General features: G+C 39.7%; 1 protein-coding gene across 2 annotated transcripts in view; it reads right to left on the bottom strand.

The window, feature by feature from the left end:
• KCNAB1 (potassium voltage-gated channel subfamily A regulatory beta subunit 1) overlaps nt 1–12,108 on the bottom strand; it is a 319,197-nt gene that overhangs the window by 220,051 nt on the left and 87,038 nt on the right. The gene's annotated exons all lie outside the window — the stretch shown is intronic.

Genomic DNA, 12,108 nt, shown 5'->3' with positions numbered 1-12,108 from the left:
GGGGGTGCTTCTGTCACGGAACATGCCAGTGAATTAACACGTGAATACTCTGTGACTGCTTTGCTAAAACCCAGCTTGAAATCCCTGCCATTAGTCTTACCAGGGTTTATTTCCCCTTTGCACATTATTTCTTAAGCTGATGAGTTTGAAGTTTACTGAAAAGACATAGCGCAGACTTTTTAGAGTCAAGTCACCTAACTTGGTGCAACATCTTTTCTGTTTCCCAAAGAAGGGTGAAGGATGGGAAAGGAGGCAGCAATTGGGTACCACCCAGAAAGAGGGTGCACTAGGTAAGCAGTAGGTCCAAGTCACCACCCAGGAAGGTCCAAGCCAGGTGGCTGGAACTATGTACACTGCCCACTGGTCATTGATGGCCAGCTGGTGAGGACAAGCATTATCCTCAGGTTGATGGGTGAGAGCAGCAAGCACCTCTGCCTGCCATCTCTGAATGTTGAATGTTCCTGTGAGGCAGGAACATTGCGTAGCTCAGTGTCAGGTGCAAAGTAACTCCTCAATAAATGTGGTTGAACCAAACTAAGCAAATTGGCTGATAACGATTTCTCTCTCTGCTTGAAATGCAAGGAAGCCAGACCTTTTTGGTTTTTTAAATAGATAGATTTACAATAAAAGTGTGGCGTCTGCAAAATCAGTTCTCTAAATGTGTAGTTCTCAACAGAAACTGCTGTCAAGCAAAAAGGAACAGTATCAACAATATTTGTGAGCGCCATCTCTGTACTAGGCATGAGAGAGAAATATGGAGGAAAAATGAAGCATTGTCCTTCTCAAGGAACTGGGAACCTGGATGGGAAGGCTAAAACATTGTCTTAAAGTAGCTAATTAACAATGTCAGCAGCACATCAGTGTTTGAATGAGTGGTACAGACACCAGATACACTGAAGTTAAGCAAGGGAGTGATTACAGGAGGCTGGAGAAAGTTCTTCACTTTGATTCATTCCCTATATGTCTGCTGAGTCCCTATGAGGTATCTGACTGCTTGTTGCTGGGAAACAAAGATGGTTTAGACAGAGGCTGGACCTCAAGCAGCTCATGGACACTCAGGGAGCTCTCATAGACTGTGGGGCTTTGCCTGGGACATGAATTTGATTAGCCAGAGAGGGAAATGTGTATCTTCCCAGAGGCTGGCTGGGGTGAGGAGAACACACACTCCGGCTGTGTCAGTGTGATAGGAAGAAAAAAAATAACAGTTCTGGCCACTTCTTCCCAAGTTAAGTTGTAGGAATTAAATTTTCAAGTAGAACATGTGACCATTTTGAATTCCATTCCAGACATGAATCGTAACACTTTATAACCTACAGATAAGGTTTAAATTACATTGTGGAACCTCATCCTCTACCCTCCATGCCCTCCCCACATATACTGCCTGATGTTCAGTGGTTGGGAAGTAACTCGAAGAGGGGGTGAGGGTGGTGGAAATGGACGAATGAACCTAGGATGACTTCTTTCTACCCTCAGCTCCAAGGAAGTAGTTCCTGAAGCCAATCTCTGTTTCCAGAGATAACCAGTGGGCAGAGAGGAAGCAGATCATTAGAACTTTCATTTTTTTTCACACTAAGCTAGCTCATTGGGGATGATCAATGTGAATCAGGAAACGAGTCAAATGAGAAGAGGAAGAAGTGGGAGGAATCGGAAGGAATAGCTCAGAAGACAGGGAAGATAAACAGCCTGGGAGGCAAGAAGGAGCACAGCGATCAAAATCGGGCCGGAGGGGTCAGGAGCCAGCAGCCTGGGCACCGGCTGAGGGGCGGGAGGTGGGGGAAGGCAGCTAAGGGCGGAGGCCTGCTCTACAGGGAGAGGAGAGAGTGCTGAAGACACTGTTAGCTGAGTGGCTTCCAGGTTTGCCAAGAACTAGCAAAGCAACGCCCGAAAGCATAACCAAAACCAGAACCAGCACTCGGTCATCAGAATAAAACATACAAGGCAGAGCACTTCTGAGTCGCCTGTCTCCCCCACAGGACCAAGCAAAGCACTATGCAGAGCAAGCCCTCCTCACCCTATAAATAATTGAGAGAAGACAGTAAGGAAGCTTAGGGAGGAAAGGAGGAAGGAGGGGCTATGGGAAGATGCCAAAATCTTGGATAAACTTGAGTCCTTTCAAAAAAAATAATAAAGAGAAAGAAAATCCCGCAGGTTCCAGTTTCCCACAGCCTGCTCACTTCCAAAGCGTGAATAACTGCCCCCACGTCTGCACCTCTTGTGTGTAGACAAGTGTCCACCTTTAGTACCTGCCTCAAAGACAATCAAAGAGCTGAGGCCAGAGGAACACTCACAGCACAAGCCTCTCTTTCTGGCTGCCCGCAGGGCGCCTTCCCAGACCTGATGCCACACGGATCCTGCCAGCAAGCCGGAGGCTTGGGGACTTACCCACCCCAGTGAGCTCACCTTCACCGCATTCAGGGAGCAGAAGGTCGCAGGGGCCCAGAAATTAGATATCGGTTGGCTATGAGAATGCTCCTTCCTCCTAAATTGGTGCTAATGGGCCACATGCTTATTAAGCTGGGGGAAATTAGATTTCAAATATGTAATTTTGGAGGACTTGTGTGACCTTCCATCGTCACACCATAGGATTTGGAGGAGTTATCACTATTATTATGTCAGGTTCAAATAAGCCCCACAAATGATGATAAAAAATGTAGACGTTAGATGTACTACAGATGTAGATATGATGTAGCTGCTGCTATGGGCTGAATTGGGTCCCCCCCCCCCAAATTCATATTTTAAAGTCCAAACCCCCAGTACCTCAGAATGTGACTTTATTGAAGACAGGGTCTTTACAGAGGTAATGGAGGTAAAACGAGGTGGGCTCTAATCCCATATGACTGGTGTTCTTATAAGATAAGGAGGTTAAAGACACACGCAGAAGGAAGATCCTATGAAGACACCGAGAGAAAGAAGCCATCCCAGGAGCAATCCAAGCAGAGAAGCCTCAGAAGAAATCAACCTGACTGATGCCTTCATCTTGGACTTCTAACCTCCAGAAATGTGAAAAAAATAAATTTCTCTTGTGTCAGCCACCCAATCTGTGGTGTTTTGTTATGACAGCCCTAACAAACTAATACAGCTACAAACATTGATGGTTATTATTTTAATTCATAAGGATTAAATTACTGGTCAAGAGAAACTATTGGAATTCTCTAAAAAATCCTCCTAAAAGTATTATTAGACCATGATAGATATCATTACCAGGCCATGCTACACATCCTAAGCACATATTACAACTCCAAAGAAGAATTCCAAATACAACCATTTATTCCTCTCCACAAGGTCATGAAGCCTCTCCATGGCGACTCTTGATACAAGAGATGGTGGTTTTCAAGGCACTTCTAAAACCTGTTCTTAATGACCTTCTTATTCTACCAGCTTTCCCTTTTAAGAGCTTGCTTTATCCTGGGCATCCAGGATAAAGTGTCGTGAGGTGATGGAGAGAGGCCGTCACCCGCAGGCCTAGGCCCAGGTCTCAAACCCAGCTTGGTCACTTTGCCTATGCCCTCAGGTGTCACTATCGCTCTCTACGCCCCTGCTCTTTCACCTGAAGTATGAGAGGGGTACGTATTTATTTCCAGGATCCTCTCTTGTCCTATAAGATTCCAGGAGGTGCTTTTTCAGAAAGATGTGGAGGTTGCAAGATTACACAGAGTTAAATTATCACTTATTCTGCATTTGCACCTGGATTTCAGCTGATCTCTATTCATTACTGGATATTTGGAATTCCATAGCATTTATCAAAGGGTCATTGGGTCATGGTGACAGAGCTGGTTAGGAAGAGACCACAGGTGCTTAACTTGCATCCTACCTTCTAATGCTTGTCATAGTCTTCGTGGTAATGTGGGAGCACTCAAGACTGCGGGGTCAGTTGGAGCCGGGTGTGAATCCCAGCTCTGCTCTGGGTCCTCCTTGCCGTGTGCCACTGCATGGGATGCTGAACCATCCTGTGCCCCTATCCTCAAAGAAAAGCAGGCTGCTGAAACATGCCTCTCCAGATGACTGCAGGAATGGCATGAAATGGTGCTTGGCCCACAGTAGGCACTTGGTAACTGCTAAGCATCCATCTCGACTGATTAAAGGCAGGGCTGTCGGGAAGTCATGAATCTCCTCCCAAACAAGCCCACCCAGAGACCTCAGCAATTACTAACATCAGTGACACGCAGCACTTCTTATATCCCAGGAACCCTTAAAAACACTTTACATATAGTAACTCACGTAATTCTCACATAATCCCAAGGGGAGGTGCTCTGTTATCAACTCTATTCTACAGGTAGGCAAACATGAGACACAGAGAAGTTAAGTAACTTGCCCAAGGTGACACAGGCAGGAAAATGAGACCTAGATTTCCCTCGGGTAGCCTGCCTCCAGAGACTTGGTTCTGAACCCCTGTGAGTACTGCCCCTCACTGCGACCACTTCCTGTGAGAAGGGCCATAAATCGTGCCATCTTATGTATATAATTTGAAGGAAATCCTGGTCTTATAAGGAGTGAGGGAAAGAAATTCCATATTGAAAGTCTAAACATTTCAGAACAATTAAATCAGCTGTGCTTGGTAGTTTTTGAGTATACCTTCTTATCAACCTTTTCAAATACTTCATAATACTTTATTACTATTGCTCAAGAAAAAAAATTTTTCCCAATTAACATGGCAAATCTCTGATTGATTCGATTTCTTACAAATAAAGTCAGACTCAAATGCCTTGTGCTGAGTCTGCTTAGACCTTGTAGTTTATACTCCACTGGAAATCACAGCCAGCAGGAGCCAGGAAACATTCAATTAGTCAGCCAGGCAAAACTGGATTCATTCAAAACAGAAAAGAATCTGCTAATACCTGAAGAATTTTAAACATGCAAATGTACAGATGGCAAGCCACTTTGTATCTATCATTTGTGATTAAAAGAAAAATTGTTAGGGCAAGAGTTTGCTACGTACATATGGGTTTGGAGAACAATTTATTACATTCTGACAATTGAACCAGCCATGAACATGAGCATGGGCCCACATTTGCATAGGTACAGGTTTTGGAATAACAGAGAAAGTAAAACGGAGATGCCAAACTGAAAACACTCAAGGCTCTGCTGAATAGAAGAAACTTCCAGATATCTTCCCTTCTCCTTCCCTGGAAGAAAAGTTTCAACAGAGAACCCCCTACCAGGAACCCAGAGGACAAGCTCAATATAAATTTTCTCATACCAACAGCCACAAGTCCAAAACCAAATATAATTAAAGGGCAGTTAAGCTTTTCAGTCAACACTTGAACTATACCCACAGCCACTGATAAATACTTCCTTAATCTGAAACTTCTGACACATCAGATGTATCAGTGAGACCTCCAGTATTTATCCAACACTTTATACACTCAAGGCCAGTGCCACAGTGCTACAGGAAGCAGATGTGAAAGATAAGAAATTCACAATTCAGATTATTTTGTTCAGGCCTCTTCATGGTAAGCAATTTCTCATAAGCTTGTCTGGAATCTGGATATAGATCCACAAGGAAACAGGGACATGAGGTCTATTTATTTATTTTTTTTAACAAATGTCATGAGTTCTTCCTAAATTATTAGCCACTAGTGTAATTTCTACCATTGCCTTATAATATTACAAGCTGTTCAGAAATATTTGCCATGTCTTTGGATAAAAGAGTTTCCGTAAAGAGCTTAAGTCACAGAGAACTTATTTTCAAAGATAATTAGAATTATTATATTTCATCCAATTTAAGACACCATTAAGACACATCATTATTTTGTACACCACTAAAATGAAAACTGGCCAACTAATTACGACACAATGCTTTTTTTATCCTTCAAACTTTTTTTTTTAACATTTTTCATTGAGTTATAATCATTTTACAATATTGTATCAAATTTCAATGAAGAGCATAATTTTTCAGTTATACATGAACATATATATATTCATTGCCACATTTTTTTCTCTGTGAGCTACTATAAGATCTTGTATGTATTTCCCTGTGCTATACATTATAATCTTGTTTATCTATTCTACATTTTGAAATCCCAGTCTGTCCCTTCCCATCTCCCGCTCCCTTGGCAACCACAAGTTTGTATTCTGTGTCTATGAGTCTGTTTCTGTTTTGTATTTATGTTTTTGTTTTGGTTCCACATATGAGCGATCTCATATGGTATTTTTCTTTCTCTTTCTGGCTTACTTCACTTAGAATGACATGCAGCAACATGGATGTTCCTGGAGAATGCCATCCTTCAAATTTTTAATTTTAGATTTATTGAAAGGGTCTTTTTCACCTTAGGTAGATTTTCCACCCAGAATTTCACTCTTGTACCTACATACAATGGAAAATGTAAGGGGAATAAATTGGTTACAGTACTCCCCAAATGTGTTCACATTCAGAATCTGATGCTTCTGGATGTTTTACTCAGAATCATCCATGTCCACATCTTTCCACTCGGTCATCCTTTTTGTTGGTAATGCAGGGTTTAAAAACAAACAAACAAACAAAGAACAAAAAACATGCTCAACTCTAATCTCTGGGAGTCTTTCCTAAGTTGTTGACACCTACTCTGAAACGTGTGATGCACGCTTACAGGCACTGACAACCTCATCATGATGATCATGTAGCCAGCAGCGATTAGAGATCAAGTCACTATTTCAGAAAAAAGAAACAACCAACAAAAAACAACTATGTGCTTCAAAGAATTGATGACTTCTAAGATAGGATATTATAAACTCTTACTTCATGGCAATTTAAATCTAAAATACTGTAGAAGGGAGGGAGGGACACAGGGAGGGAGGGAAGGATTTTTGACCACCCACTGTGTGCCAGGCATTGTGCCAAAGGCTTCTGCATTCATTATCTCATTCCAGAAGAAAGGAAGAAAAAAAATTTAGCCTCTGTTAAGCATCTAAATTAATTGTGCTCTCAACTATGTATTCTATAGGTGGAGTTAGTTACATAAGCATTCATCCTCACCCGTGCAAAACTGGGATGTGAACCAGACTCTGAAAGATTATTCTACATAAAGTCACTCTTGCCCAGTACGGCTGAGAAAAATAAGCAACCTGAAGGTCTTTCAAAAAATATGTTAACAAGTAAAGATGTACTTGTTTCAGTTCAAATTTGTTGGTCTTCTTCGGGTGAGAAAAGCCATTATTACACATGTCACTCTACAGCACAATATCTAATACATTTGTATGAAAGATGTATTCTCTCACGTCTTTGGTCTGTTCATTTTCAAAGGGGAGGTGTTATAAAAAAAAGCCAATCTAAGATCCTGTGGGATTCCTTCTCATTTAAGTCTTTCCCTGTGGCAGATCACAGGAAGTTCATGTAGGAGATGCTTCAAGCTTTTATTACACTTAAAATGAAACTCATTTTGGAGGATGTAAATATCAAGTTCTCACCTTAGGTTCTATCAAGGGCTGTATTGTATGACGTTTTTATAATTTATACACATTACTCTTGTAAGTAAAATAAAATAAAAATTTTAAGTTATTTTATCTATTATAAACTCATCACAAATTCAGTGAAGAGGAGACAGGGATTCATGGAGGCATGAAGGAAAAAATGTCATGCATTTATCCAGACATCCAATTTTTAACATTTTTGTCAATGTCTTCTTGGTTTGGGGTTTTTTTCTTTTCTACATGTAGTTCTGTGGTGGTCGTTATCAGTGCTGTTGTTCTATATATATGAATCCTATTTAAGATATGTATCAGCTTTCTCATGCAATCATTTGGCATTTGTTCATTTGTCTTTTCATCTTTGGACATTATCTATGTTAAAGTCAATTATGTGCCATTGCTATGCATTGATCATCCCATCAACAGGTATTTTTCATGGTTCAGTTTATATGTTCTACGAGGCAAAGAGATGGAGGACTCAGCCCCTCCTCAGGGCTCCCTGCCTGGATGGGGAGTGTGCAGACATTCAGTGATGACTATTGGCTACTGTATATATCAGAATAAGTGAGAACAAGTGGTACAGCTGATACTCTAGAGGAAGACGGAGCGATCACTGTGGGTTTTGGCAGTTAAGAGAAACTTTGGTGGCGTCAGAAAACATCTGGGCCTTAAGTACAGAGAAGAACCCAGGCAAGGAAAGGGCAGAGGGGAGAGACACTATTTCAGCAGAGGAAGCAGCCTTAACAAAGAAGGGGAGGCTGAGGGGCCTATTGGGGAATAATGAGTAAACCACTTTGGATGGAGCTTTGATTGAAGATGGGAGTTATGTAAGAAATGAGGCAAAACACATGTACATAAGTCAACTGGAGTCTGTGGAGAATAGCCTGGAATAAAAATCTGGGTGAAAACTCCCTCTTCAGGGCAGTTGGGAGAGGCTGAAGGTAGAAAGATCATCAAGGATTCTGGTCCAGGGTAAGGAGGGTAAGCAGTATTTTTGGATGCTCCATCTGGAAGCATCCGCCTGGAGGTTTAAGAAGCTCACTCAGTACAGGAAGATCGGGAGGAGATGACTGAACTCAGCCAACCATAAGGTAAAACCTGCTGATGGAGGGCTGTACTACCTACTGCCAGTGCTAATAGATGGGGAAATGTTCACAATGCACTGTGAGCTGAAAAACGGTGCACCAAATCATACGTACAGTGTAAGCCTATTTTGACAGAAGCAAAAATCATCTCTACAGAGCAACAAAAAGATACACCAAATATATTTGGTATATTGGATGTATCTGATATACCCAAATATTATCAGTAGTTTCCTGTGGGTGGTGTTACTACAGGTAACTTTTATTTTCTTTATTTTGATAGTATATGATTTTCTGCTATGAGTACATATTACTTTTGTATTATGGAACAAAAAAAGTGGTACCCAGAAAAAAGAAATGATTCTTGAAACATGAGGAGCCTATAGGTATCTTTATCGTGGAGGAAAGACTTTTTTTTTCTTTCGCACACCCAGTACTGTGGGATAAACGTTCCTAAGCAGACTCAGCTTAATTTTCAACAAACGAGTATCCAGGAGCATTATCCAGAATGTGACCATTAAGCTTTGCTGACTGATGTGGAGGAAAACCTAGCAAATTAAATTACTGTTTGTTTCTCTATAGATCTGATATGGATTCTTGCTGGGGAGGCAAGCGAGGAGTGTTCTGATCTACTAAGGCAGCAATAATTAATCATGGAATATTAAAGGGACTTTAAAACATTTACAACAGCCAAGACATGGAAGCGTCCTAAATGTCCATCAACAGATGATTGGACAAAAGTGTTGTGGTACATTTATACAATAGAATACTACTCAGGCATAAAAAAAGAATGAAATAATGCCATTTACAGCAACATGGATGGACCTAGAGATTATCATACTAAGTGAAGTAAGTCAGACAGAGAAAGACAAATATCATGATATCACTTATATGTGGAATCTTTTAAAAAAATGACAAAAATGAATTTATTTACAAAACAGAAACAGACTCACAGGGAACATATCTCAACATAATAAAAGCAATATATGACAAAGCTACAGCCAGCATAGTACTCAACAGTGAAAAACTCAAAAGCTTCCCACTAAAATCTGGGACAAGACAAGGATTCCCACAATCACCACTCACATTCTACATAATCTTGGAAGTCCTAGCCACAGCAATTAGGTAAGAGAGAGAAATAAAAGGGATCCAAATTGGAAAAGAAAAGGTAAAAGTGTCACTATATGCAGATGACATGATACTATATATAAAAAACCCTAAAAGGTCCACACGAAAACTACTACAGCTGATCAAAGAATTCAGCAAGGTAGCAGGTTACAAGATTAATGTTCAAAAATCAGTTGCATTTCTTTACAGTGATGATGAATCAACAGAAAAAGAAAGTAAAGAAACAATCTCCTTTAAAATAGCACCCAAAGTAATAAAATATCTGGGAATAAATCTAACCAAGGAGGTGAAAAACTTATACATGGAAAACTATAAACCATTGATTAAGAAAATTAAAGAAGACTTAAAAAAATAGATATCCCATGCTCCTGGATTGGAAGAATCAATATTGTTAAAATGGTCATCCTGCCCAAGGCAATATACAGATTTAATGCAATCCCTATCAAATTACCCAGGACATATTTCACAGAACTAGAACAAATCATAATACAATTTATGTGGAACCACAAAAGACCTAGAATTGTCAAAGCATTACTGAAGAAAAAGAAAGAGGCTGGAGGAATAACTCTCCCAGACTTCAGACAATACTATAGAGCTACAGTCATCAAGACAGCATGATATTGGTACAAAAACAGACATATAGACCAATGGAACAGAATAGAGAGCCTAGAAATGAACCCACAAACTTTTGGTCAACTGATCTTTGACAAAGGAGGCAAGAATATACAATAGAATAAAGACAGTCTCTTCAGCAAATGGTGTTGGGAAAACTGGACAGCAGCATGTAAAGCAATGAAGCTAGAACACTCCCTTACACCATACACAAAAATAAATACAAAATGGATCAAAGACTTAAACATAAGACAAGATATAATAAACCTCCTAGAAGGAAATACAGGCAAAACATTATCTGACATACATCTCAAAAATGTTCTCCTAGGGCAGTCTACCCAAGCAATAGAAATAAAAGCAAGAATAAACAAATGGGACCTAATGAAACTTACAAGCTTCTGCACAGCAAAGGAAACCAGAAGTAAAACAAAAGACAACCTACAGAATGGGAGAAAATTTTTGCAAATGAAACCGACAAAGGCTTGATCTCCAGAACATATAAGAAGCTCATACGACTTAATAAGAAAAAACAAACAACCCAATCCAAAAATGGGTAAAAGACCTAAACAAGCAATTCTCCAAGGAAGACATACAAATGATCAATAGGTACATGAAAAAATGCTCAATATCACTAATTATCAGAGAAATGCAAATCAAAACTACAATGAGGTATCATCTCACACCAGTCAGAATGGCCATCAGTCAAAAGTCCACAAATGACAAATGCTGGAGAGGCTGTTGAGAAACGAGAACCCTCCTACACAGCTGGTGGGAATGCAGTTTGGTGCAGCCACTGTGGAAAACAGTATGGAGAGTCCTCAAAAGACTAGGAATAGACTTACCATATGACCCAGGAATCCCACTCCTGGGCATATATCCAGAAGGAATCCTACTTCAAAATGACACCTGCACCCCAATATTCATAGAAGCACTATTTACAATAGCCAAGACATGGAGACAGCCTAAATGTCCATCAACAGGTGACTGGATAAAGAAGATGTGGTATATTTATATAATGGAATACTATTCAGCCATAAAAACCAACAACATAATGCCATTTGCAGCAACATGTATGTTCCTGGAAAATGTCATTCTAAGTGAAGTAAGCCAGAAAGAGAAAGAAAAATACCATATGAGATTGCTCATATGTGGAATCTAAAAAAAAAAAAATACAAAACAGAAACAGACTCATAGACACAGAATACAAACTTGTGGTTGCCAAGAGGGTGGGGGGTGGGAAAGGAGAGACTGGGATTTCAAAATGCAGAATAGATAAACAAGATTATACTGTATAACACAGGGAAATGTATACAAGATCTTGTGGTAGCTCACAGCAAAAAAAAAATGTGACAATTTATATATGTATGTTCATGTCATACATACATAACTGAAAAATTATTCTCTATACTGGAATTTGACACAACATTGTAAAATGACTATAACTCGATAAAAAAAAGTTAAAAAAAAAAAAAGAGAGAGGAGGAGATAAGAACCCCTACAAAGGCCTGAGATGAACAACCAATGAAAAGGAGAAACATAAGAAATGTGGCATCCTAGAAGTCAAAAGAAGTTTACCAGTGAGATGAGGTAATGGGATTAAGAGACACAAACTGCTATGCATAAAATAAATAAGTAACAAGGATATGCCGTACAGCACAGGGAAATATAACCATTGTTTTGCAATAACTTTAAATGAAGCATAATATATAAAAATATTGAACCACAATACTGTACATCTGAAGCCAATATAGTATTGTAAATCAACCATATGTCAATAAAAAAAGAATTTAAAAATAAATAAATAAATAAATAAATAAATAACCAACCAACCAGAAACAGACTCACTGACATAGAAAACAAATTTACGGTAACCAAAGGGGAACCAGAGCAGGGATAAATTAGG

This window comes from Vicugna pacos, chromosome 1, assembly GCF_048564905.1.
Source record: "Vicugna pacos chromosome 1, VicPac4, whole genome shotgun sequence".
NCBI lineage: Eukaryota > Metazoa > Chordata > Mammalia > Artiodactyla > Camelidae > Vicugna > Vicugna pacos.
Note: the sequence above shows the minus strand (reverse complement) of the source record. Positions and strands in the feature narration are given on the sequence as shown.